At 42.2% G+C, this 27635-nt stretch overlaps 2 long non-coding RNA genes across 5 annotated transcripts; one reads left to right on the top strand and one right to left on the bottom strand.

Moving 5' to 3' along the window:
- Window positions 1-3: 3 nt before the first annotated feature.
- On the bottom strand, window positions 4-9119 carry LOC108585541. Its single transcript, XR_001902010.3, has 3 exons — window positions 7254-9119; window positions 3642-3817; window positions 4-3401 (listed from the first exon to the last, which is right to left on the bottom strand). It is a non-coding gene; the product is annotated as an uncharacterized LOC108585541 (long non-coding RNA).
- On the top strand, window positions 6542-26149 carry LOC103883902. Of its 4 annotated transcripts, XR_002521681.2 has the most exons (5): window positions 11155-11197; window positions 11564-11631; window positions 14021-14129; window positions 18152-18263; window positions 26061-26149. It is a non-coding gene; the product is annotated as an uncharacterized LOC103883902 (long non-coding RNA). The 4 variants fall into 4 exon arrangements; XR_002521682.2 differs by lacking the exon at window positions 14021-14129; XR_646282.4 differs by lacking the exons at window positions 11155-11197; window positions 11564-11631; window positions 14021-14129 and adding an exon at window positions 6542-6812.
- Window positions 26150-27635: the final 1486 nt, after the last annotated feature.

Below are 27635 nucleotides of genomic sequence, written 5' to 3'. Positions count from 1 at the left end.
ATGTTGGTCAGGCTGGTCTGGAACTCCTGATCTCGTGATCCGCCTGCCTCGGCCTCCCAAAGTGCTGGGTTTATAGGCGTGAGCCACCACACCCGGCTGATGGACTACAATTTCTGCATCCCTTAGTTTAATCTCTTTCCTTCTTCCTTCATCTTCTTGCCTGCAAAGCAGATGCCATGCTGTTGTCTCCACATCAGCTTCCTTTTTAGCACTTCAAGTTCAGAGTGCATATCACTAAAGCAATAGAGGGACAAGGACATTGGGAAGGGTACTTATACAGAACCACCTTTGGATAAGGTGCTTAACCTCTCAATGCCTCAGTTTCCTCCTCTGCAAAATAGGAATAATAGTGTTCCCAACCATAGTGCCTGATCCATGATGCTCAGCATTAGCCATTGTCATTATTAATTTTAGGGATAGGTAAACGTATGAAACTGACCAAAAGCAGGCATAGAACTGCATAATCCAAACTCTATCAAATTCTAAAATAAGATGAGCTGTATTGAGTTAGTCAGGTACGTTTCCAACGTAGGTGATTTGGCCTCCGTCTTGAAGGAGGTGATGGAAATGACTTGGTGGAGAGAGATGTTTTGGTTTTCAATGGCTATGTAACAACCCATCCCAAAACATAGTGGCTTAAAGCAATAGCAGTTATTCATTTACCCACAATTCTGCAGTTGGGCAGGACTTGGCAGGAATGACTCACCTCTGCTGTACATGGCGTCTATGAGCTGGGCCATCCAACATGACCTTTTTACTTACATGATGGCATATCAGGTAACAGCTGGCCAGGCATCTCTCTTTCCGTGTTATCTCCACCTGGCTAGCTCTGGCTTTCTGTCATCATGACAGTCTCAGGATAGTTGGACTTCTTACAATGTGGCCAGCTTCCCCAAGTACAAGAGGAGAAGCTTCTAGATCTTGGTGCCTGGACTCGGGAGTCCCAGAAATACTTTTCACCACACTGTATGCATTGCTCGAAACAGGCATAGGGCCAGCCCAGCTTCAAGAGGAGAAGACGGTACAAGCGCATGAGTCTCAGGAGGTGTGGCTTACTGGGCTGCCCATGAAAAAGACGATAACAGGAGGTTAACACAGGAGCTTAGCTGCAGGAGATGGTACATGTGAAAATCAAAGTAAAGAAAACACACCAGGATCAGCCAAGATGAGCATGAGAATTGTGAAAAAGACTGGCCTGGCTGTTGTTTTGAGGGGTAGAAATAGAATCTGAGGGTTTATTCAAATCTAAGAGAGTTCTATCATAACCCCTGTATCGTAAGATTTAAAGGTTCAAACTACGGAGTAACAGAAACCCCCCACGTGTCCCTGGAAGCCATTGTCTTTTGAGAATTTGAATAATGTCTTCCTTCAACTCTAGGTCAAATTTACCTGTTGAACTCCTGTCAGTTTTTTAAACTGGGAGGCTCAGGAGCAGATACCAACTGTCACAAAGGCCCCGAGTCAGGCCTCTAATAGGAAGTTCATTTCCATGGTCGTTTTTTTCTTTTGCTGTCTAGTATAGTACTTTTCCTATCTATTTTTTCCCTCTATTTCTCTGTTTCCTGAAGCAGTAAAACCCTTAGTTTTCATCGGCTGATTATCTTCCATAGGTATAGATCTAGAAAATTTCCCAAGGAAACAGCTCTGGGCTTGATTGATCCAGGGTGCCGTTTGGGGAGCTGCTCTCTGTCCCACGGTGCGGGTGTATGGGGTGGGTATAGGGGAAGATCTGAGGTAGGTGAGGGGGTAGGGGGAGTGGTATTCAGTGTGACTGCTCATCTGGGGCTTGCAGTGTATGCACCAGTGCTTCTCTCTCCTGGCCAAGAAACAGAGAGCTTAGGCCTGCCTCCGAGAGTCACTTCTTTCTCCTAGAGGGCTGGCAGAGCCTGATACCAGCAAGGTGTGCCCGCCACAGAGAAGGCATCACAGCTACATGTTAATTAACCAAGAGGACATGGTCTAACTTCACATCTCATTGTCAGAAAACGTTTTTACCAGAGGAAGTCATGCCAGGAATTCAGAATTTGTGCTGAGCTGCGCCCTGCCCTGCAGTTACAGCTGAGAGAAGGTCAAGCCTCCCTCTTCCTTAGCCCCTGCCTCCTCTTGTCTCTGCCTTCTAAGGGAACCACTGCCTCACTCTAGCCCTCCAGAGATTCCATCCCCTCTCCTCCTTTCCTCATTCTAATCACCAAACGTCTCTACGGTGTCTTCAGAATGTGAGATTTCTTTTAATGCACACAGTTTTGTTTTAAAGCAGTGTTAGTCTCGGGGTTCATTAATTAAAACATCACACTTAACTAGACCATTATCTCATTCATGGCTAACTCCTCATGGCTAGATCCCCCGCACCTACTCTTTCTGCCAGTTCCTAGGACTGTTGAAACAGGAATGAGCTATAAACTGGTTTGAGGATGGTGCAGGGAGCTTCAAGATGAACTTTCCTTTTTCTGTTCATCAGAAGGAAAAGAAATTAGATTTTGGAGTCATTTGACAAGGGGTAGGAGTGGGGCAAGGAAACAGTTACTTAATTATTAATAATCTTTTTAGCAGTCGGATAGGTTTATCACTGAGGAAACCCCATGGGAGGTCATGTTACCGCCCTGGCACAGAGGAGTTCCGTCCACAGCTGTTGAATGATGCGTGAGTATCACCCCGCAAGGAATCCCTCCCCTGCTTGGTATTTTATATTTTGTTCCCTAAGTTTGTCCCTTAGGACTCTTCTTCCATCACAGACTGTATCAACGGAAAACAAGAGATGAGTTTCTTAGACACAGCTTCTGTCAACAGTCCCTCCACCTCCCTCCACCTCCTCTGCCAAAAGTGGTGAGGCTGTAAACAGCTTTTATCAGAAAACTGGCACTTGGAAGACATAAAACCAATTAGGGAGCTGTGAAATGACTCAAGAGAGCATGACTGGAGAGCTAGAAGGACGAATACACACATACCAGACAAGAGCCTTTAAGATGTAACCTTTTGGAAGACAGCATGGATTGTAAATAGTCAGGCTCTAAGTTTAATCATTTGGTAGTTACTGAACTTCTTTAGATACGTGTGTGTGTGTGTGTGTGTGGGTGGGTGGGTGTGCTTTGTACAGTTGCTGGGCTGAAGAGATTTATCAAGGGGAAAGTCTAGATAGTTCTTCAGGGAAATGTTTTAGGTGTTCCTTTGCCTTGTGTATTAATCTGCTCAGGCTGCCAGAACAAAGTATCAAAGACTGCGTGGCTTAAACAACAGAAATGTATTTTCTTGCAGTCCTGGAGGATGGACGTCCAAGATCAAGGTCCCAGCAGAGTTGGATTGCCCTCAGGTCTCGCTCCTTGGCTTGCACATGGTTGCTCTCCTGCTGCCTCTTCACACAGTCGTTCCTCTTCAGGTGTGGACCCCAGGTGCCTCTCCCTTTTCTTACAAGGATATCAGTCAGATTAGATTAGGGCCCCATCCAATGACCTCGTTTAACCTATTACCTCTTTTTAAAAAATTAAAAACAAATAGAGGCGGGGTCTCACGATGTTGTCCAAGTTAGTCTTGAACTCCTGGGCCCAAGTGATCCTCCCACCTCGGCCTCCCAAAGTGTTGGGATTACCAGCGTGAGCCACTGTGCCCGGCCACCTAATTACCTCTTTAAAGGCCCTTTGACATACACATTTTGGAAGGACATAATCTATCCACACCATCTTGTTTGCTTGCGTTGCGTGCCAATTAACACTCTTTCTTCCCTGTACCTTCTCCTGCTGCCAGTTTCTACGATTGTTGAAATAGGAATGCGCTGTAAACAGGTGAGGAAATTGTACAGGGAGCTTCCATAGCTTTTCTTTTTCTGTTTGTCAGAAGGAAAAGAAATTAGATTTCAGAGTCATTTGACAAGGGGTGGGAGGGGGCAAGGAAATAATTATTAGTAATCTTTTCAGAAGTTCTGTAAGTTTATCAGAGGAAAACCCGTGGGAGGTCACATTATAGTGTTTTCATTTGAATCGAGGACAAAGAATGGGCTTGGTAGCTATAGTTTCTCTCCAAATCTAGGAATGCATAACACTGGTAGGTTTTAGTCTCCAAGGGTGTCTTGTGTAGCAGTAGAAACCAAATTCACTACAAAGAAGAGGCTGGTGCAAGTTGTCATGTCACGCTGCCAACTTGCCAGGTCAGGACTTGCCACCACAGCCCAACTAGCTGGCAGTCCCCTGCCAGGATACAAAAACCCTTTAATGACCTGCAGAAACCAGATGGCAGGCTTTACTTTTCAAAGGAAAGAGATCATGTCAGGACCTCTGGAATTAAAGGTCCGGATTATTTTAAAAGGACTGGATATAATGCTGTTTGTGCAAAAGATTTTTTTTCCATATTATGTAAGTTTTTCAAGGTGCATACAATTATTCAGTAGTCTAGAAGAATATACACTATAGAAACAGATCAACCATGTTTCCTCTGGATGGTGGGATTATAGGTTTCTTCTTTTAATTTACTTGTACTTTGTAATTTTTTAACAAAGAGGTTGACATTCTTAATAATAAAAAGATTTTTCTCAAAGATAGGAGCATTTTCAATTTGTTATTTTAGTCTTTCATTTACTCTACTAGCACTTGACAGCATAGAAATATCACCTTTATTCAGTGAGTTTGCTCATCAGTGCCACATATTAAAATGTGTGTAACTGCCAATGTCTTAGATGAGAGTGACTGGATGTGATGACTTTAGTGTGGCTCTGGGAGACATATCTTCCGTATGACTAGGGTTACTGGAGCTCTATGTTTCATGTCCAGGAGAAACAGGTAGGTCTTCTAATCTCTCCGAAGGAAGAAATTTCCTGATAGCTTAAAACCTGATTTAACCTTAGCCAACCAAGATACTTTATTTGAAATGCAATTGTGTTTACTTGCTTTCTTTATGAGAATGGGAAATGACATCAGAAAGAAATGATATTGTATGTTTTGCCTTTACTTTTACGTCAAGGACTACTGAAATCATTTAGTTTCAGAAGCACTTTATCTGTAATAAACACCATCATGAAGAGAGGCTTACATTTCCCTTTTAGGCTACCTAAATACTTTTCTTGTCAAATAATAGCAAATGGAATTATTTACACAATTGAAGCAATTCTTTAATATTGAATACGTACATTTATCAAGTTTGCCTTATATAGCTACTTCTATTGTGTTTTTGAGAACCATAGAGGTTATTCAAGGAAAAGGACACATCCAGAGATACTGGGAGAGTAGGTGTATGATTTCCAACCAAAGACTTAGCTTTTAACAAGGATAATTTTCTTAAGTATAAAAACCCTTATTGACCAAAAATAAGAAAAGGCTTGAGTTAAAATTAGAAAAAAAAATCTTAGAGAATACACTTAAAAACTACTCCTTGGGGCTGGGCTCATGCCTGTAATCCCAGCACTTTGGGAGGCCGAGGAGGGCGGATCACAAAGTCGGGAGATCGAGACCATCTTGGCTAACACGGTGAAACCCCGTCTCTACTAAAAATACAAAAAATTAGCCGGGCGTGGTGGAGGGTGCCCATAGTCCCAGCTACTCGGGAGGCTGAGGCAGGAGAATGGCGTGAACCCAGGAGGCAGAGCTTGCAGTGAGCCAAGATCATGCCACTGCACTCCAGCCTGGTGACAGAGCAAGACTCCATCTCAAAAACAAAACAAAACAAAACAAAACAAAACAACAACAAAAAAACCTCAAAACTTTATTTTAACTTATATTTCATATGTTTGATTTCATATAAACTCACTGAGCTTATTTTGCAGAGGTATGCAAAAGTCATTCTTGTTAGCACAGTGATTGATTCTTTTACTTAATTTGATTTCTTTTCCTTCATAGGGAATATATTAGTTTCCCAAGTCCATTGGAAAACTAGCAATGATAAAACTACATCATTTAGCCGGGCGTGGTAGCTCACGCCTGTAATCCCAGCACTTTGGGAGGCCGAGGCTGGCAGATTACCTGAGGTCAGGAGTTCGAGACCAGCCTGACCAACATGGAGAAACCCCGTCTTACTAAAAATACAAAAAATCAGCCAGGCTTGGTGGCACATGCCTGTAATCCCAGCTACTTTGGAGGCTGAGGCAGGAGAATAACTTGAACCTGGGAGGCAGAGGCTGCAGTGAGCTGAGATCACACCATTACACTCTAGCTTGGGCAACAAGAGCGAAACTCCGTCTTAAATAAATAAATAAATAAATAAATAAAATACGAAAAATTAGCTGAACGTGGTGGCAGGCACCTATAATCCCAGCTACTCAGGAGGCTGAGGCAGGAGAATCTCTTGAAAGTGGGCAGCGGAGGTTGCAGTGAGCCAAGATCATGCCATTTGCACTCCAGCCTGGGCAACAAAAGCAAAACTCTGTCTCAAAAAAAAAAAAAGAATGACATCATTTTAAAGCTGTTTTCTAGTCCAGAGCAATTTCTAATTAGACTTTGTGAAAACAGTTTTGATTTTATTTAAATAAATAAATGGGTTTATTAATTTGTCAAGGACTTAACGAAAGTGTTATACTTTTAAATGAGGTACCAGAATAAAAGACCAAAACACTTAATATGCCCAATGCATGCTCACTGTTGGCACATGGAACTTTCAGAGAATGATGAGTCCATGGTGTGGAGGGAATGGAATCTCTGAGTACAAACTAAAGAGTTCCATTCTGTATTCTTACACTTAGTTACTTACCAACCTCTTTACTGATGGCCTCCTGGGTTCCTGTCTTAAGATTCAGTGTAAATGCAGCAAGTCCTGAGTTATCTAGTCTCATCTTAAGCCAACTCCATTGACCAGAGCAACCAATGGAAAATGCTAATGACACTTACGCATGCATGGTAAGTTTAAACATAATGTATAGTTCATGACCAGCCTGGGCAGCATGGTGAAACCCCGTCTCAACAAAAAATACAAAAATTAGCCAGGTGTGGTGGTATGTGCCTGTAGTCCCAGCTACTTGGGATGGTGGGGGGCTGAGGTGGGAGGATTACTTGAGCCCTGGAGGTTGAGGCTGCTATGAGCTGAGATCACACCACTGCACTCCAGCCTGGGTGGCAGAGTAAGACCCTGTCTCAAACAAATTAAATTTAATTTAATTAAAAAAAAAAAACCCATAATGTGTGGAGGCGCAGGAGGATTGCCAAATGTCCTTCACAAAAATTCTAGTCAGCCCCTGTGAAAATTAAAAAGGGTTTTTACATTTCGACTACGAATGTGCTGCTATTGTTGCCTGAAGCTTTTATTTCTGCATTTTTAATTTAAAAAAATTAACGGCTTACCTTCAGAACAATTGTAGGAAATGTTACACAAGACACAAAGTCCATTTCTAGCAGACTCTACTTGCTTTCTGTTTCACTCCTGGGTTAACACATTCTTCCTAACACAGAACATTTGTCTATGCCGGTGTTCGAGACAGGAATTGAAACACTTTTGCAAATATGAATTCACATGCCACCTTGTGAGTTCTGGTTAAATGTGCCAATTAGACAATTATGCTTACTATCACTCCCTCTGGAAATAACTCCTAAATGACATTAAATAATTTTAAACGGCAATGTGATTTTAAAAGTCACAAAAACAAAGAGAACAAAAGAAAAAAACGAAGTAGCATAAAAAAACTAGAAGCTGGAAGTGTTTGCACTAAATGATTTAGGGCAAGGTTTCTCAACCTTGGTACTATTGACATTTTGAGCCATATAATGTTTCACTGCAGATGGCATCTGTAGCAGCATCCCTGGTCTCTACCCACAACTAGGGAGGGGTGCCAGTAGCACCCCTCCCTAGTTGTGACAACCAAAAATACCTCCAGTTATTGCCAAATGTTCCTGAGGGTAAAATTGCCCCTGGCTGAGAACCACTGATTTGGGAAATAAGAAAAATTAAAATGTATCCCCAGGAAAAGTCTAGAACCAGGCTTACTCTGGCCGAAGGATGCCCCACTCCCCTCACCTCCGACCTCCCAAAATAAAGAACTCAGGAGCTAGAGGCACCAGGCAGAAAACAGCACTGGTTAAAAATCTGTAAAAGAAGTAGGTTGAATTCTCTGTATGTCCTGTGCTTTAAAGATTCATTCTTTAAAGAGGCTGAATCTTGGGGCTCCAAGGTTGAAGACACCAGGCACAGCTGAGGGTGAAAGTTCCATACTGAATGTGGTCATTATATAGAAACCTACTAAACAAGTGTGGGATCCTAGTTCTTTGCTCAACTCAAATTCTAAGAACACTGGCATCTAGGTACCTACTTTTTAGGGAGGAGACTGGAAGATTCTTCTGATAAAAACAGACCGAGCCATTAGCAGAAAAAAATTGACTGTCACTCAAATTTAGTGAATTGTCCTGGCCAGATCACCCTAAACCCTAAGTAAAATCTACCAGTCAATGTCCTCTCCCTCTCTTCTCCACACATATCTTCTAATTACAGGTTTTTCAATGCCTCACTCACATGCAAATAGCCAAGAATGGCCAAGCATTTAAAGAAAGCCTCCAGGATGGAAGAGAAAAAAAGAAACAGGAAGGAACTTAGAGAAAACAGAAATATTGGGGAGCAGATGCAAAGTTCAAAAATGTTTTAAGTGAAGCTTCCCTTCTCAGCTTGGTTTCCAAATAGCATTTGCCACTGGACTGGGGGCACAGAAATATCCTCTTGTTTCAGAAAATGTAAAAATGTGCAAAGAATGATGAGGTGATGAGATAGAACATAGAAGCCAGCTTGAAGCAGTGTCCCCTGGCCAAAGGAGGACAATCTGAGCATAAAAATAAATAACAGTATAGAATTGTAAACCTTGATTACAATAGAAACCCATGAGTCCATGATGATATAAACAAATACGAGAAAGGGAAAGCACTTCCTTTCAGTAGAAGGCCACCTAATAATTGTAGAAGGAATAATGGAAATAGTTAATTACCATTTGGCAGCACAATCTGTGGTAGCTGACAGAGATGAGGTCATCAATGGATGCTAAGGCTGGTAGATAGAAGTTTGGTGAGGAACAGGTATTGGCATAATCTCAGAATATTTCTGCACAAAATAACCAACCAAATGCAAAGGGAGGACTGGTGACTTTACAGTCGAGAAAACTGTTTTAATTTAATGTAATGTAACTTAATTTAGGAGAGCTAAGTAATTAAACATGAGGCCAAAGTACGTAAGAAAGTGGCAGTCTTTTATTGCAAATATGCATACACTCTCAGACGAGGTTCACTGGTCCTCAGGTGTGGGGGGCCAGGGAAGTCGCGCTGGCGCTCTCGGGTGATGTTCTCCGGTCCACAAATGCGGGGGGCCGAAGAAGTCACGCCGGCTCCTGCCGGCGGTGGACTTTTATGCCTGGGAGCTGGAAGGGGAGGAGTTTGGGGCGTGTATGTAGGAGTGGCTTCTTGAATTTCGGTGTCCCCGGCTTGACGTCATTCTGCGCATGTTCAGTTGATTTGGTTCTTTTCCCAGGCGCGGGAAAATCTGTGATGAAGAACCCGGAAACAGGGACTGCTCCATCTTGTTCACCTTCCTCCATCTTGTCCCTTTTCCTTCACCCAAACAAAAACTGGCAGACTCCAAGTGATCAAGGGAAGTATCACCAGTGGTGGGATGGGTTGGCCTTGTATTCCTGATGTGATGGGCTAAGAAAGAGCACGGAATCCCTGTTGTAGTTAGTATTTGTTCCAAGAAGCTATGACTCTACTCTGGCTGTGGGGAAACACTGGACACACCCAAGTGGATGATCATCCTACAAAATGAAAGGCCTGTAGTCTTAAACTATGAGAGAGGGTGGACCGGGTCCGGCGGCTCATTCCTGTAATCCCAGCACTTTGGGAAGCTGAGGTGGGCAGATCACCTGAGGGCAGGAGTTTGAGACCAGTCTGACCAACATGGAGAAACCCAGTCTCTACTAAAAATACAAAAAATTAGCTGGGCGTGGTGGCGCATGCCTGTAATCCCAGCTACTCGGGAGGCTGAGGCAGGAGAATTGCTTGAACCCAGGAGGCGAAGGTTACAATGAGCAGAGATCACGCCATTGTACTCCAGCCTGGGCAACAAGAGCAAAACTGTCTCAAAAAAAAGATATGAGAGAGGGGTGAAAGGCTGCAGAATTGTTCTAGACCAACACATAAATACAATGTATGTTTTCATATGGGATTCATATACCTTAAAAGAAAAAGAGGCATTGTTTGGACAGATGGTGAAATTTCTAGCAAAGATATCACATTTGGCCCAACAACTGCAATCAGGGCTACTTTTTAGTCCACAGTTACCCTTCAAATTATTTTTGTTTGTTTGTTTGCAGGGGACAAAATGGTGAATTAAATGGAGATATGATGGGGTTTACCACCCCTGTATTCTTTAAGTTTTTAAAGGTGGCACTAATTTCTGCCAGACCCTCTGTGATGCAATATTGTTTTTGCTTTACTATTTTGCGTGTGTGTGTGTGTGTGTGTAAGAGGGTACCAATTTCAGAGCTTTACACTTGGCCGTATTCACCCTGATAGCTCTTATTCCACTGGCCAAAGAAGCAGTGTGGGGTTGTGTTAATTGCCAGGAATGCCTATTCCAAACATACATTCAGAGACTAGGAAATGACTATGGATGAGTGTGCAGACCCAGTGAATTCACTGTAAGCCACACCTGAGCCATAACTCCATTTATTACCAGGCCCCTCATATATTCCCCACCATGACCAACTGCATATATATTTTTAAAGGGCCCAGCACAAACTGAAAATACAGGACCCCTTGTTAAAAAATTATTAAGAATTTCAAGAGGGTAACAGTAGAGCATTAAACCAATAATTAAACCACACATAGAACCTTCTAAATGTGAAGTCCTGCGTGGCTGCACACGTCGTACATTCACAAAGCCGCCGCTCTAACAGGGTCCCATGACGGTGGTTCAGGTCTCTGGGTATTACTGTCAACCTGGAGTCTGTGTCCAGCCGTCCCCAGAATGTTTGGATAGTCCCCTTTCTCCAGTGTGAAGTTACCCAATTAAATGGCTATTCACCTCTCTGAGGAAGAATCGGGAAATCATTACTGCGAATACTTGTGCCTTCCTGGGCACCCAGCCTCTCTTTCTTTCTTTTGTTTTTTTGTTTGTTTGTTTGTTTGTTTTTGAGACGGAGTCTCGCTCTGTCACCCAGGCTGGAGTGCAGCTGTGATGTCGGCTCACTGCAACCTCTGCCTCTCGGATTCAAGTGATTCTCCTACCTCAGCCTCTCAAGTAGGTGGGACTACAGGTATGCCACCATGCTCGGTTAAGTTTTTGTATTTTTAGTAGAGACAGGGTTTCACTATGCTGTTCAGGCTGGTCTCAAATTCCTGACCTCAGGTGATCAAGTTGCCTTGGCCTCCCAAAGTGTTGAGGTTACAGGTGTGAGCCACTGCACCCAGCTCCAGCCTCTCTTTCAATTGATGGGCTCTGGGACCCCAAACTGGCTCAGTTCAGAAAACTGGGCAAGACATCCTGACTTTTCATTGAAATGACTATCCTGACCCTCCATTGTTGATGTGTTTGTACAGATCATGTAGCACTCTTTTTGTTTCCTCATGTGTTTTTCCCTAAGCACATTATATTCATTAACCATCTCCATACCTCTCTGCAGGTCAGGCCCCTTGGCTGCCACTCCACCCTGCCAGTGGTTACAATAATTGCATCCACCTGCTAATGATGGTTAAGTACTCCCACTTGGCCTCTATGGAGGGTGTGTGTAGGGGGGAGTGGGAACTGTCCTATCATCCTCATTGCTACACAGTGAGCCCAGTCCTGTAAAGACAGTTACCCTCTTGAAATTCTTAATAATTTTTTTTTTTTTTTTGAGACGGAGTCTCGCTCTGTCGCCCAGGCTGGAGTGCAGTGGCGCGAGCTCGGCTCACTGCAAGCTCCGCCTCCCGGGTTCAGCCATTCTCCTGCCTCAGCCTCCCGAGTAGCTGGGACTACAGGCGCCCGCCACCACGCCCGGCTAATTTTTTCTATTTTTAGTAGAGACCGGGTTTCACAGTGTTAGCCAGGATGGTCTCAATCTCGTGACCTTGTGATCCACCCACCTCAGCCTCCCAAAGTGCTGGGATTACAGGCGTGAGCCACCATGCCGGGCCAAAATTCTTAATAATATTTTTTTAACAGGGGGTCCTGGCATACCTGTTAAAAAAAGAGAAGAGCTACCACTGAATCCTTAGAGATGTTGGTGCCCTCTCCGCAGCTGTTCCTTATTCCCTTGGCGAACTGTGTAGACTCTGGACTCTCCTGCAGAGCATAGTCATCCATGCCTTACATGGCACATCTATTCTGTTCTAGCATGTCCACTTCCGTGAGCCTTGTGATCCATCTGCCAAGGCAATTCTAGCATTTCAGTCACACTTAGCATGGACCATTGCTTTTTCCTGGCTTCCTAACAGCATGTTTGCACCATCTCCTGGGGCCTTGCCAGAGTGTTGAATCCAGAAGAGTGCTCTCAATAAACACTTTCTTGGCCGGGCGCGGTGGCTCAAGCCTGTAATCCCAGCACTTTGGGAGGCCGAGACGGGCGGATCACGAGGTCAGGAGATCGAGACCATCCTGGCTAACACGGTGAAACCCCGTCTCTACTTAAAAATACAAAAAAACTAGCCGGGCGCGGTGGCGGGCGCCTGTAGTCCCAGCTACTCCGGAGGCTGAGGCAGGAGAATGGCGGGAACCTGGGAGGCGGAGCTTGCAGTGAGCTGAGATCCGGCCACTGCCAGACTCCGTCTCAAAAAAAAAAAAAAAAAAAACACTTTCTTATTCAAAATAACGTTTTGCCTGCCTTGATCCAGCACCCTCGGACATCCTGTCCCGTGTCTTCTCCCCTGGTTCCTGCCTGTACTTGCTGACCCGGTCCTACAATTTCTTTTGTGTCTAGTCCCTTTCCTCCCCAGCTGAGTTATGTGGTGACCTAGTCTAGGGATTGGCCTAGTGGCCAGGATAGGAGATTCGGATGGATCTGGGGGCCACATGTTGTTATGCAGGGGAGCAGCCTCTGCATTGTCTTCAAGAAGAGAGAAGTAGTAGCCCATAGTAGGGGAGGGATGGACCTCAGTTCTGTAGTTGCCTCAACTCAGATGCCCCTGTCCTACTGTCAGGCTCCTATTTTTTGTCAACCAGAGCCCTGGCCTTGGCAGAGCAAACCTGCCTAGGTTGAGAGATTAACCTTCTTTAAAACTACCTTCATGAGAAGTTCTGAGCCTGGTCCTCAGCTTTCTCTGCACCCCTGCGACAGGAGAAAAGAGATTCATCATATGCTACCGAGGAGGCCTTCTGGCTGCCACTCTTAGCGTTTGAAAGTTGATTAATCACTCTTATTTGTTTTCTTTTTCCAAAGCACTGGTTGAGCATAGCGATAGCCACCTTTACTGTCCTTTTCATGACTATTCTTCTACACTGCTCAAGTGCCTGGTACAATGCACCAGCCGGTACATTTGCCACCACCAATGAAATCTGGGGTTGGGTTTTGTTTTGTTTTTTGAGATGAAGTCTCTCTCTGTTGCCCAGGGTGGAGTGCAGTGGGGTGATCTCGGCTCACTGCAACCTCTGCCTCCTGGGTTCAAGTGATTCTTCTGCCTCAGCCTCTGGAGTAGCTGGGATTACAGGTATGTGCCATCACGCCCAGCTAATTTGCTATTTTTGTATTTTCAGTAGAGACAGGGTTTTGCCATGTTGGCCAGGCTGGTCTCAAACTTCCAACCTCAGGTGATTCACCTGCCTTGGCCTCCCAAAGTGCTAGGATTATAGGCGTAAGCCACCGTGCCTGTAAAAGTTTTAACAATTGCACTGTTGCCTTGTGCTGTCTGTGCCTCCCACAACCAGCAACGGGCTTCTCAGTGCCAGCCAGAGCTCCAAAATCCCATCTTAGCATTGCTTTCTCAGACCATTTCTGGTACCAGATTATCACGGATTGGGTTGCTCAGCATGCAGACTCAAGAGACGGACTGGCAGGCAGGAGGTTGACCAGGGAGGACTCTAGGGATCAATCGCGGGAGGGAAGGAAAGGCAGGTAAGGGGATTGGGTTGCATCTAGTTGTTACATTTTCATTTTCCTGGGCAGGAAATTAAACTACCAAGTCAGTGCTCAACACTGCAACCCTAGTGTCAGTGAAGACAGATGAATTGGGCAATTTGGATGTATTTAGAAGGGACTGATTGCCTCTTTTAAAGTAAGTAATGATAATGGTCTATTTAAAATTGTAGGCCGATCACGGTGACTCATACCTGCAATCCCAGCACTTTGGGAGGCTAAGGCGGAAAGATCACATGAGCCCAGGAATTTGGGACCAGCTTGGGCAATGTAGCCAGACTCCATCTTCACAATTTTTGTTTTTTAATTAGCTGGGTGTGGTGGCACATGCCTGTAGTAGCCTCCAGTCCCAGCTACTCAGGAGGCTGAGGCAGGAGGATTGCTGGAGCCCAGGAGGTTGACAGGTTGAGGCTGCAGTGATCTGTGATTGTGCCGCTGCACTCCAGCCTAGGTGACAGGAGACCCTGTCTCAAAAAAATAAAATAAAATAAGATAAAATTGCTTGGCATGTTTCAAATTGCTTTCATGTCTTCAGTTCTCATGGTAATTCTCCAGTGTCAATGGAGCAGATGTTATTATCCCTATTTGATGGATGAGGAAACTTAGGCTCAGAGGGGCTGGGTTTTACCATGAAGTCTGTCGACAAATGCTGGACAATAAATTTAATTATCAATAGATTTCCTTATGTTTCAATTGGTTGTCTTGAATTTTAAAACAATCGCTGATAGACTGGGGGCGGTGGCTCACGCCTGTAATCTCAGTACTTTTGGAGGCCGAGATGGGCGGATCACGAGGTCCGGAGATCGAGATCATCCTGGTGAACAGGGTGAAACCCTGTCTCTATTAAAAATACAAAAAAATTAGCCGGGTGTGGTGGTGGGTGCCTGTAGTCCGACCTACTCGGGAGGCGGAGGCAGAAGAAAGGAGTGAACCCGGGAGGTGGAGCTTGTAGTGAACCGGGATCGTGGCACTGCACCCCAGCCTGGGCAACAGAATGAGATTCAGTCTCAAAAAAACAAACAAACAAAAAAAAAACAACCGCTGATAAAAAAGAAATTGCGGCCAGGCTTGGTCCCAGCACTTTGGGAGGCCATGGCAGGCAGATCACAAGGTCAGGAGATCCAGACCATCCTGGCTAACACAGTGAAACCCCGTCTCCACTAAAAATATAAACATTAGCAGGGCGTGGTGGCTTGTGCCTCTAGTCCCAGCTACTCGGGAGGCTGAGGTAGGAGAATCGCTTGAACCCAGGAGGCAGAGGTTGCCGTGAGCTGAGATCACACCACTGCACTCCAGCCTGGCAACAGAACAAGACTCTGTCTCAAAAAAAAAAAAAAAAAAAAAGAAAAGAAAAAAGAAATTGCCTAAATATTAAATTGTGCTACATAGTAGATATTTTTTCTACCAAAGGTTTTCTATGGTAGTCTTTCATAGACAATAAGCTTGTTCTAGAATAATTTCTTCGAGTTTCAAGAACATCATGTCAATGCCCATTAAAACTCTCTGTACCTTGTAAAAGATTTAAATTGTCTGAGCTGTCAAATAGCTAATCTTAGAATTAGACAATTCCATTTCTATTGGCAAATGAGATATAAATTATGCCTGGTGTAAGTTTAGAAACTGTAAAGCAAAATAGAAGTGTTTTGGGAGGTGGAGGAGACTCCCAAGGCTTAGCAGGCTCTTTTTAAAAAACTGATAAATAATATTTTACATATATATGGGATACATGCAATATTTTGTTACATGCATAGAATGTGTAATGATCAAGTCAGGGTACTTGAGGTATCATCATTTTGAATATTTATCATTTCTATGTGTTGGGAACAATTCAAGTCCTCTCTTTTAGTTACTTTGAAATATACAATATATTGTTACTTACTATAGTCACTCTACTCAGCTGTTGAACAACAGAACTTATATCTTTTATCTAACTGTATATTTTTACCCATTAACCTAATTCTCTTCATTCCCCCTCCCACCCACACACCCTCCCTGGTCTCTAGCATCTATTATTCTACTCTCTACCTTTGTAAAATCAACCTTTTTAGCTCCCACATATGAGTGAAAACATGTGATATTTGCCTTTCTGTGCCTGGCTTATTTCACTTAACATAATGACCTCCAGTTCCATCCAAATTATATGATTTTATTCATTTTTCATGGCTGAATAATATACCATTGTGTAGATATACATTTCATTTATCCATTCGTCCACTATTGAACACAGGTTGACTCCGTATCTTTGCTGTTGTGAACAGTGCTTAGCAGCATCTTAACGGTGGCAGTTGCATCCAGTGCCATAGATACCAGAGAGCTGGGGAAGGCACTGGAGAAGAGCTTGGCTCCAGTCTATGAAGCACTCTTCTAATTAGAATTCTCTGAACTCATTCAGTACCTCATGATTTAGTCCATTTATAAGTTTACATCATGGAATGACTAGAGACCACTGGCCCTTCACTTTTGCTGTAAAACAAAGTACTTATTTTTGTTTGCTGTTAAGTCTTCTTTAAATAACATAAAATTACATTTGAGCAGGTACTTACTGAGGGTATTAATATTACGTCCCCATTACTAGCTAAACACTTATTAAGTAAATTGTTAAATTCTAACCTTCTAGACAAGAGTTTACTGCAATGAAGCCTGAAATTGCTGCCCATAGACTTTTTGAAGCTCTTATGTAAAGAACTGAAATAAATTTGGGGCAGGTGACACTAAAGTAAGGGAGACGCAATATTTTTATAAATTTCAGGCCTTAGTTTTTATAATAAATTATGTGACTTATTTTAAAACATTAACTCATATATGTATATGTATGTGTGTGTGTATATATATATATTTATATATATGTAGTACAGATTCAATGGTGCAAAAGAGTCATCAGTAAAAACCAAGTCTCCTTCCCCCCATCCCAAAGCTACTTAGTTTTCCCCTCCAGAGGAAACTAATTTCCTGTATTCCCTACATGGACAAGCCTCTACATAGATTCTACACACACGGCAGCTTACTACATATACTCTTCTACAATAATAAAGCTACTAATTTTCTTTTCCAACGGAAGAATCATCTTACATGGAATGGATATATCATACTGTATTTAACCATTAAAGGACATTTAGAGTGCTTCCAATCTTTTGCTATATGAAGCAATGCTGTAATATAGTTTCATCTTATGTTTAAATCTTTGCTATGCTGAAATTTATTTTGGAGTAAGAAGTGAAATAGGGATACAAATTTATTCTTTTCTAGATAGCCACCAAGTTATCCTAACATGATTTATGGAATCATTAATCTTTTACTACTGATTTGAAAGACGTTCTTTTTTTTTTGAGACGGAGTCTCATTCTGTCACCCAGGCTGGAGTGCAGTGACATGATCTCGGTTCACTGCAACCTCCACCTCCTGGTTCAAGGGATTCTCCTGCCTCAGCCTCCTGAGTAGCTGGGACTACAGGTGTGTACCACCGCACCTGGCTAATTTTTGTATTTTTAGTAGAGATTGAATTTCATCATGTTGTCCAGGCTGGTCTTGAACTCTGGACCTCAGGCAATCCACCTGCCTCAGCTTCCCAAAGTGCTGGGATTACAGGTGTGAACCACCATGCCTGGGCTGAAAGGCCACCCTTTGTAAGCAAACTTTGTATATGTGTTAGAGTAAATTTCTATTGTTTTGTTTGTATTTGTAAGTGCAGACATTTTAGTTATTATGGCCTTAAAATGTGTTTTAAATATCTGATAGGGCTGTTTCTCATGATTATTCTTTTTCCAAATATTTCCAGACTTTTAATACTTATCCAATGTGGTCTGTGGAAAATAGTTCCAGAATGTGTATTTCTCCCCAAATTTCAAGTGACTATTAAGGATTTGATATGTGGCTAGTGTCATTAATGAACCAGATTTTAAGTTAATTTAAATTGCTACATGAGGCTATTGGCTACTGTGTTGCACAGTGCAGTTCCAACAGATCTGTTTGTATATAGAAAAGGCTACTGGTTTCTGAACACTAGTTTTGTACCCACTCACCTTATTCAAGTCTTCTATTATTTGTGATATCTTTTTAGTTGATTCTCTTGGGTTTTCCAGGTATGCAACTGTATAATCAGAGGTTATCATTTTACTTCTCTCCTTCCAATTAATATAACTTCTATTTACTTTTTTCTTTTAGTTTTATGGAAGCAGTGGTGCATTGACAACAGAAGTGGTGTGTGTGTATTTGTGATGAAAGGTGGAAGAGAAGATGTGGATTTCAGACAAAGAAGATAACAAGTGATCTATATGTAAATATTTTAGTATTATTTTTCTTTTTGATTCATGTTTACTCTTTAGATATGGTATAGACATTTGATCAAACATTGATACAACATCATGATCTGGTCTGGGATATTTTGAAACTACATTTGTCTTTGGCCACTGTGAGAGTTTTCATAAAAAATAGCACATCATACAAATAAAAGTGATAGTTTCAACTAATGTTTAAGTCACCTGCCTATAATGGTGCAGTGCAATTTAGCTTATAGACTGATTTCAAAGTCAATTTTGTAGTAGCCTTAATTAATCATCTAGTCAAAACAAAAACAAAAAACAACCCAATGTACATTGAAACTCTTTGATAGGTTATGCTAATTATTTCTCTTTCTCTAATAACATCTGAGTCATGATTATTAAGCCTTAGTATTATAAAAGTTCCACGTCAAGACAGCAACTTGGCCAGGTGCGGTGTCACACCTGTAATTCCAGTAATTCAGGAGCCTGAGACAGGCAGATCACCCGAGTCCAGGAATTTGAGACCAGCCTAGGCAATATGGCAAAAAAAAAAAAAAAAAACTCTATGAAAAATACAAAAAAAAAATTAGCCAGGCGCAGTGGCATGTGCCTGTAGTCCCAGCTACTTGGGAGGCTGAGGTGGGAGGATCACTTGAGCCCAGGAGGCAGAGGTTGCTGTGGGCTGAGATTGTACCACTGCACTCTCTAGTCTGGGTGACAGAGTGGGACACTGTTTTTGTTGTTGTTGTTTTGTTTTTAAGACAGTAATTTGTCAAATTTTATGTACACAATATTAATTTCTTATAAAGCTTATACCAGTTTGCGGAGGCCTCAAAGTTCAGCATATATGGGAAATGGACACAACATGAATGTCAAGGCTTTTGTGAAAGTCCATGAAATAGAAACATAAAAGGCCATGGAGTGGATTGAAAATGATAAATAACTATCAAATTCGGTGACTTAATCTCACATTTCTTTATAGTGATCTTTCTGGACTGTGTTGAAGGTTTTGCCCCATAACATAGACTGTCTTTTTCTCTGTAAATTGTTACCTATTCAGTGTAACTAAGTACATGTTTCTTTTACCTTTTATGGAAATGTTAATTTCCCAGGCATTTCACTTTTTTGGGCACTCAGGCACTTCTGGAGCACACAACATCTATATATGGATGGTGGGCTTTTCCAAAATGTAGTTGAAGTTGTCATGCATATGAGAAGAGTGACTGAGGATGCAACTGTGAAATCATTTCCAAGTCAATTTCTTCATGTTCTACCTGAAACCCTTTACCTCTCATTCAAGAAAGTGTTACTGAAAAACCAGGGGTTTGGTCCTGCTGCTTGCCACACAGAAAGCCAATGACTGAAACAATGAGTCCTGCCAATGAGGAAGGCTTTAATTGGGTGCAGCAGCCAAGGAAGTGGGAGCTGAGTCTAAAATCCATCTACCCTACCAGCTAAGGGTTTATATAGCAGGGAAGAAATGTAACAGTGTGTAAGAAAATAGGCACTAGGGAGGGGCAAGGAAATAATCACAATGAATGAGGGGTCCTGAGGGGTCTGGAATCTCATTGTCTGGATATGGTGATCTGGAGAGTTTCAGTTCTTTGAAACTTTTTTTTCAGAGGCCTGAAGGTGGTTCCTGAGAAAGAGACTCAGATAAAACAAATATAAGTTTCAAGCTTTAAGGCCAGAAAGGTCAATTTCTATGTTTAAATTTCTATGTTTATTTAAACAACAACAACAACAACAAACAAAAAACAACTATCTATGGTACTATTGGGTTGGTTTGAAAAGCAGACCAGTGAATGAAGAGAAATCAGAAAGACAGTGACTGGTAGACTGCTCAGGATGGGCCATGTTAGCCCCAAAATTCAGCAGCTTAAAACAACAAAATTTTAAAAAGTTTTATTTTTTGCTTGTGCTACCCATCCATTAGGTTGACAGAGCTCTCTGACACTTAGTCACTCAGTGGCTTGGGCTGATAGAGCAGCCACCATTTTGAACAGTGCTGGAGGGAGAAGAAAACCCTAGAAGATATCAACCTAGCAAACTCTGGCCCAGACACATAGCACTTCCACTTACGATGCATTGGCTGGAACTAAACACGAGATCCCACCTAACCACAGGAGGGTCTGAAACTGGAGAGAACTGGAAATATTTGACAAACAAAACTAATGATTACCATGATTGTATTGAAAATGTGTTGAGGCCGGGCATGGTGGCTCACGCCTGTAATCCCAGCACTTTGGGAGGCTGAGGCGGGTGGATCACGAGGCTAGGAGTTCAAGACCAGCCTGGCTAAGTTGGTGAAACTCCGTCTCTACTAAAAACACAAAATACTAAAAACACAAAAGAAAATTAGCCAGGCACAGAGTCAGGTGCCTGTAATCCCGGCTACTCGGGAGGCTGAGGCAGGAGAATTGCTTGAATCCGGGCGGCAAAGGTTACAGTGAGCCGAGATCACGCCACGGCACTCCAGCCTGAGTGACAGAGTGAGACTCTGTCTCAAAAAAAAAAAAAAAAAAAAAAGGTGTTGAAAGAGCAGTTTTGGCTCAGAACAGAGATGACCTCAACAGAAATGGAAACAGTGTGAACAAGGCTGGATCACAGTGTTGGCTACTCTATGATTATTCACATTTCTCCTCCCTAAAACTGGTTTTCAATTTAATTCAATTTAACAGACATTGAATACATGCTTTAGACTGCAAGATACTTGTTTATACAAAGGTAGGGCAATAGCAAAACTGTAGGTATCACTGTTTCTTTTGAATGTTATAATCAGGCTACTTTGGGCTCACCTTAAGAAAAACCAACAAAGCTTCAACAATGGCCCCAAATCAGACCTGAGTATATAGAAGCATTTAGACTAGAATAATAGTGTGGACAGGTACTGGGTTATGTGGTATTTTTAATAAAAGTTAGGACCTTTCCTCGAATCATTTGCTGACAATTATTACAGATAAATGTGATATATGATATCAAAGGCAACAGTCACAAAAGTAAAAACAGATAAATTGGACTTCATTAAACTGAAAAACTTTTCCCCTGACAGTGTGTGGCAAAAAAATAATAATACAAAAAAGAAACACTTTCCTGCTCCTAAGAAAAGCATTAAGAAAGTGAAAAGGCAACTCACGGAATGGGAGAAAACAATTATAAATCATATACCTGATAAGGGGCTTGTATCTAAAATATGTGTTTCTTTAAAAACCTTTTAAACTCAACAGTAAAAAGACGTATAACTCTATTCAAAATGAGCAAAGGATTTGAAGAGAAGTTTCTCCTCCAAAGAATATATATAAATGACCAGTAAACACATGAAAATATACTCAATATTATTAGTCATTAGAGAAATGCAAATCAAAACCACAATGATATACACTTCACACCCACTGAGATGTCAATAATCAAAAAGAAAAAACAAAAATTGTTGGCAAGGATGTAAAGAAACTGAAACCCTCATGCATTGCTGGTGGGAATGTAAAATGGTGCAGCCACCTTGGAAAAGAGTTTGGCAGTTCCTCAAAAAGTTAAACAGTTACCTATGATTCAGTCTGTTTCTGTGGCTGTAACTGAATACCACACACTGGGTAATTTACAAAGAAAAGAAATTTATTTCTTATAATTCTAGAGGCTGGGAAGTCCAAGATTGAGGGATCACATCTGGTGAGGGTCTTTTTGCCAGTGAGGACTCTCCATAGAGTGCTGAGGAGGGACAGGGCATCACATGGTGAGAGGACCAAACAGGTTTTTATAACAGATCCACTCTCGTGATAACTAACCCATTAATCCACTAATCTATGAGTGAATTAATCTATTCATGAGGGCAGAATTCTCATGACTTACTCACGTCCCACCTCTCAACACTGCTGTGTTGGGGACCAACTTTCTAACATGAACTTTTGGGGGATACATTCTCGCCATAGCACCCAGCAATCCCACACCTATGTATATATCCATGCAAAATGAAAATATGTTCACAGAAACACTTGTACATGAATGCTCATAGCAGCATTATTCATAATGGCAACAAAGTGGGAACAACCCAAATGTTCATCAATTAATGATGAGTTAACAAAATGTAATGTATCTACCCATCGGAATATTAGTCATAAAAAGCAATGAAATACTGATAAATGCTCCAACATAGATAGACCTTGAAAACATTGTACTGAGTAAAGAAGCCTGATGCAAAAGGTCACATACTGTATGATTCCATTTGTATGAAATGTCCAGAACAGGCAAATCCAGAGACAGAAAGTAAATTTGTGGTTGCCAGGAGGTGGAAGGAGTGGAATGGGGAGTGATTATTAATAGGTACAGAGTTTCTTTGTTGAAATAATGAGAAAGTTCTGGAATCAAGTGGTGATGCCTGCATAACTGTGTGAAGTATAACACCAATTTTGTTGTTGTGGCTGTTGAGATGGAGTCTTGCTCTGTTGCCCAGGCTGGAGTGCAGTGGCGTGATCTTGGCTCACTGCAACCTCCGCCTCCTGGGTTCAAGCGATTCTCCTGCCTCAGTCTCCTGAGTAGTTGGGATTACAGGCACCCGCCACTGTAAAAAAATTAGCCTGGCTAATTTTTATATTTTTAGTAGAGACGGGGTTTCACCATCTTGGCCAGGCTGGTCTCAAACTCCTGACCTTGTGATCCACCCGCCTTGGCCTCCCAAAGTGTTGGGACTACAGGCGTGAGCCACAGCACCCAGCCACACCAATTTTATTAATAAAATACATATAATTACATAAGCATATACATATTATTTAAGCAAAACAAGCAGGAAACCATTTTCATGGGATTGCTTCTGTACCCAGAGCTCTTAAATAAGCACACAGGAACTTAACTTGCTAACATTTCTTGTAACTGATTTAATTTAAATAAATAATAATAATAATAAAAGGCCAGATGCGGTGGCTCATGCCTGTAATCCCAGCACTTTGGGAGGCCGAGGTGGGCAGATCACCTGAGGTCAGGAGTTCAAGACCAGCCTGGCCAACATGGTGAAACCCTATCTCTACCAAACGTAGAAAAATTAGCTGAGTGTAGTGGCAGGTGCCTGTAGTCCCAGCTACTTGGGAGGCTGAGGCAGAAGAATCTCTTGAACCTGGGAGGCAGAGGTTGTGGTGAGCCGAGATAGTGCCACTGCACTTCAGCCTGGGCAACAAGAGACAAAACTCAGCCTCAAAACAAAAACAAAAACAAAAACAAAAAAGCCTCAGCCAATCACAAACAGCCAACCAACCAACTGGTTATATGGTTAGGGACCTCGCATCAGACCATACCCAAATAAGGCAAATGGCTCATCATACCACGCCCCAGTAAGGAAAATATCTAGCTGTAGCCAATCAGATGATTTCTCTACTTCGCTTCTGTATTCAGCCTATAAAAGCTCACTGCTCGTGCTACTACTTAGAGTTCTCAGAACCTCTTCTGGTTCCAAATGCTCTTGATTCATGAATCATTTTTTGCTTAGATGAACTCCAACATATTTATTTTGTCTAAAGATTTTAACAATATACATACCAGATGGTGAGGTGACAAGTGATTTTTTTTTCTCTTATAGTGCTTTTCTTTTTCTCCTTTCTTACAGAGAACATGCATTACCTTTGTAATTAGAAAAAGAAAACCTGTTAAAATAGGTGGTGGGTATGTGGGTGTTCACTGCTGTATATATGCATGATAGGGGTATATGCATCTAAATTATCCAAAACTGGTTTCAAGTCATTAACGTACAAACTAAAAGGAAGTGAGGCTGGAATTCAGTTTGAAGACTTAGAATAACCAAGGATATTCTAATTCTAATACAGTACTCTATCAGAACCGTTCTATAGACAAGCATGTAAGAAAAATCTATTTATTTTTAAATTATGCACAAATTATCTTCTTAGTGGTAGCGCTTCATTTCTCCGTGGAAATGGCCACTAGGATAACAGGTAATTGGTGCAGAATAATAAAATAATAAAACACGGGAAAAAAAGGAACCAAATATAAAGACTTCATTATTTATGCTCTTACTCCCAAAACTCCATCTTACTTAGTTGCCTCTTTTTCCTCTGCCTGTTAGGCCTCTCATTTGCCTGTAGAATTCTCCAGCCCCTACAAATTATTGTTGCTTTCCCTTTTTATTTAATATGAATGGTAAAACCATTCTTCCAGCTGTGAACATTTCATAGGATAAAAATAATTTTTCTTTCCCTCCATTCTCCCCTATCCTCTAATCCAATTAAGGTCTACGTTCTTCTAATTTTCACTTCATAGTGCTTCACTTCTTTTACCATTAGCACCATCTTAATTCTGCACCAATTACCGGTATCCCAGTGGCCATTTCCACAGAGAAATGAAGTGCTATCGCTAAGAAGATAATTTGCACATAATTTGAAAAAAAATATATTTTTTCTTACATGCTTGTCTATAGAACTGTTCTGATAGAGTACCGTATTAGAATTAGAATATCCTTGGTTATTCTAAGTCTTCAAACTCTGAATTCCAGCCTCACTTCCTTTTAGTTTGTATGTTTATTACTTGAAAGCAGTTTTGGGTAATTTAGATGTATACACCCCTATCATAGATAACAGAAAGATAAGTATTCTAAACTATGACTGGCCTCTATAGACAATTGGCCCTGCTAAGTGAACTATGGTAAAATTGCCGATTATCATTTTGGCAGATATCTGCCACCGATTTTATCATATTATTCATTGACCTGCAGGTCCATTTTGCAACTAACTTACTATGGAAGATTCACCAAGCAGTGAAATTGCTTACAATTAGATGCCTCATGGGTCCTTCATTAACTTATTTTCTCTGAGGAATGTATTAATTGGCTGTTGGTACCATTTACCTTAAAATTTTTTCCCATGTTAAAGGAATTGCACTGAGGATACAGTTATTTTGGAGCCTGAATTATGTGTATATGTTAGAATGGAACTGCTTTTTATGAGGAAGAATTTGGTTATGTCAAAAACACTTTCCCCATAGGAATATGGGTGGCCATTTTGGGGGAACCTTCATTCTTTTTTTGTTTTGTTTTGTTTTGTTTGAGACGGAGTCTAGCTCTGTCGCCTAGGCTGGAGTGCAATGGCGTGATCTCGGCTCACTGCAACCTCTGCCTTCCTCCAACCTCTGCCTCCCGGGTTCACGCCATTCTCCTGGCTCAGCCTCCGGAGTAGCTGGGACTACAGGCACCAGCTACCACGCCCGGCTAATTTTTTGTATTTTTAGTAGAGACGAGGTTTCACCGTGTTAGCCAGGATGGTCTCGATCTCCTGACCTCGTGATCTGCCCGCCTCGGCCTCTCAAAGTGCTGGAATTACAGGCGAGAGCCACCGCGCCCGGCCCGGAACCTTTATTCTTTAAAGAGCTGTCAGCCCTGTTCTTCATTTGGTTCACACATCACGAAGACTTTCAGATTTTCGATCACTGGAATGGCCAATTCCTTATCAAAAACTCAAGGAAATTGCGTATTTTAATTTTTTTGAGACAAGGTCTCACTTTTTGGCTCAGGCTGAGGTGCAGTGGCGCGATCACGGCTCATTGTAACCTCCACCTCCCAGGCTCAAGCGATCCTGAACACACCTGCACCGCCACGTCCAGCTCATTTTCTGTATTTTTAGTAGAGACGGGGTTTCACCACGTTGCCCAGGCTGGTCTCAAACTCCTGGACTCAAGTGATCCGCCTACATCGGCCTTCTAAAGTGCTGGGATTTGTCCGGAGCTGCGCGCCCCGGCCATAGCGAGTAATAATTGATGATTAATGCCTGAGCCCTATACATTTCCACCTCATACCTTACTGTATTAATATCCCATAAAAGATGGCGCTCTTCCTGCTTCTTCTTCATCCATTTTTCGCGTGCCCGCGAAATTTAATACCTGACAGCGCAGGCGCAATATGACGTCCGACCAGAGAAACCGAAACCTACCTGGCCGCGCCCACCGCGATGAGATCATCACCGCCTTGGCCCGACCCCTGCCCCTCCTAATGTATATAAGGCATTGTATTACCGCCAATAAACGAGACTTGATCAGAGCACTGTCTTGTCTCCATTTCTCGTGTCTCTTGCTCCCCAAATTCCCACCCCCTCTTCCAGGGCGTACTTTGACGATCCCACGGGACGGGACACGTGGCGCCCAACGTGGGGCTCGAAAACGAGGGACTCTGTGAGGAAGAGGACGCTAAAGAACGGTCGACCATTAACAAAGACAAAAGAAGTTAAACTCTTCCGATCACCGCGGGAACCTGCCGTGTCAGAATCGAAGGTAGGTGACGCGTCCGAAATGGGACAAGAATTAAGTCAACATCAAGTTTATGTAGGACAATTAAACGAGGCTTTAAAGATACGAGGAGTAAAGGTTAAAGGTAATGATTTGTTTAAATTTTTTGATTTTGTAAAAGACACTTGCCCTTGGTTCCCACAGGAAGGAACTATTGATATTAAAAGATGGCATAGAGTAGGGGATTGTTTTCAAGACTATTATAATACTTTTGGGCCAGAGAAAATTCCTGTGACCGCCTTCTCTTATTGGAATCTCATTAGAGATTTAATAGATAAAAAGGAGGCCGATCCACAAGTCATGGCTGCGGTCACTCAGACAGAACATATTCTAAAGGTTAGCTCCCGCTCTAACCTCACAAAGCCTCTGCAAGAGACGGAGGAGGATCTCATTTCCCTCGAAAGCGATAATGAGGAAATCAAGTCTCCTTCAATAACAGATAAAGAAATGTTGCACGAAAACAAAACAAAAAAATACCCGGTTTTACACATGCTTCAAAAAGAGGAGGAAGTTAATAAACCTAATCAATCAGACATAAATTGGGATAATTTAGAAGACGAGGCGGCTAAATATCACAACCCTGATCTGCCTCCCTTTATTTCATACCCGTCCCCATATAATAAGACACATAATGAGGCTTCTGCGCCCATTGTTATGGCAGTAGTAGATCCCAAAGAAGAATTAAAACAAAAAATTGCTCAGCTAGAAGAACAAATTAAACTTGAGGAGTTGCATCAATCATTAATAATTAGGCCCCAAAAATTAAAAACAGGGAATGAAAAGATACCTAACCCAGATGTTATGGAGGGTTCCCTGCGCCCGCCTCAGCGGCCTGGACAACATGTTCCAAGAGGGGGGTTAGTTGCTAGCCGACATAGAGAAGACTCCTCCCCCAAAGACATTTTCCCAGTTACTGAAACCACAGATGGGCAAGGACAAGCTTGGAGACATCATACTGGGTTTGACTTTACCATCATAAAAGAGTTAAAGACTGCTGCCTCTCAGTATGGGGCTACTGCTCCATACACTCTTGCTATAGTAGAATCTGTAGCCGATAATTGGCTCACCCCTACAGACTGGAATACCTTAGTTAGGGCAGTCCTTTCTGGGGGAGA

The sequence above is a fragment of the Papio anubis genome, chromosome 6 (assembly GCF_008728515.1).
Source record: "Papio anubis isolate 15944 chromosome 6, Panubis1.0, whole genome shotgun sequence".
Taxonomy (NCBI): Eukaryota; Metazoa; Chordata; class Mammalia; order Primates; family Cercopithecidae; genus Papio; species Papio anubis.
The sequence above is the reverse complement of the archived record's forward strand: the minus strand, read 5'-3'. Positions and strand labels throughout refer to the sequence as shown.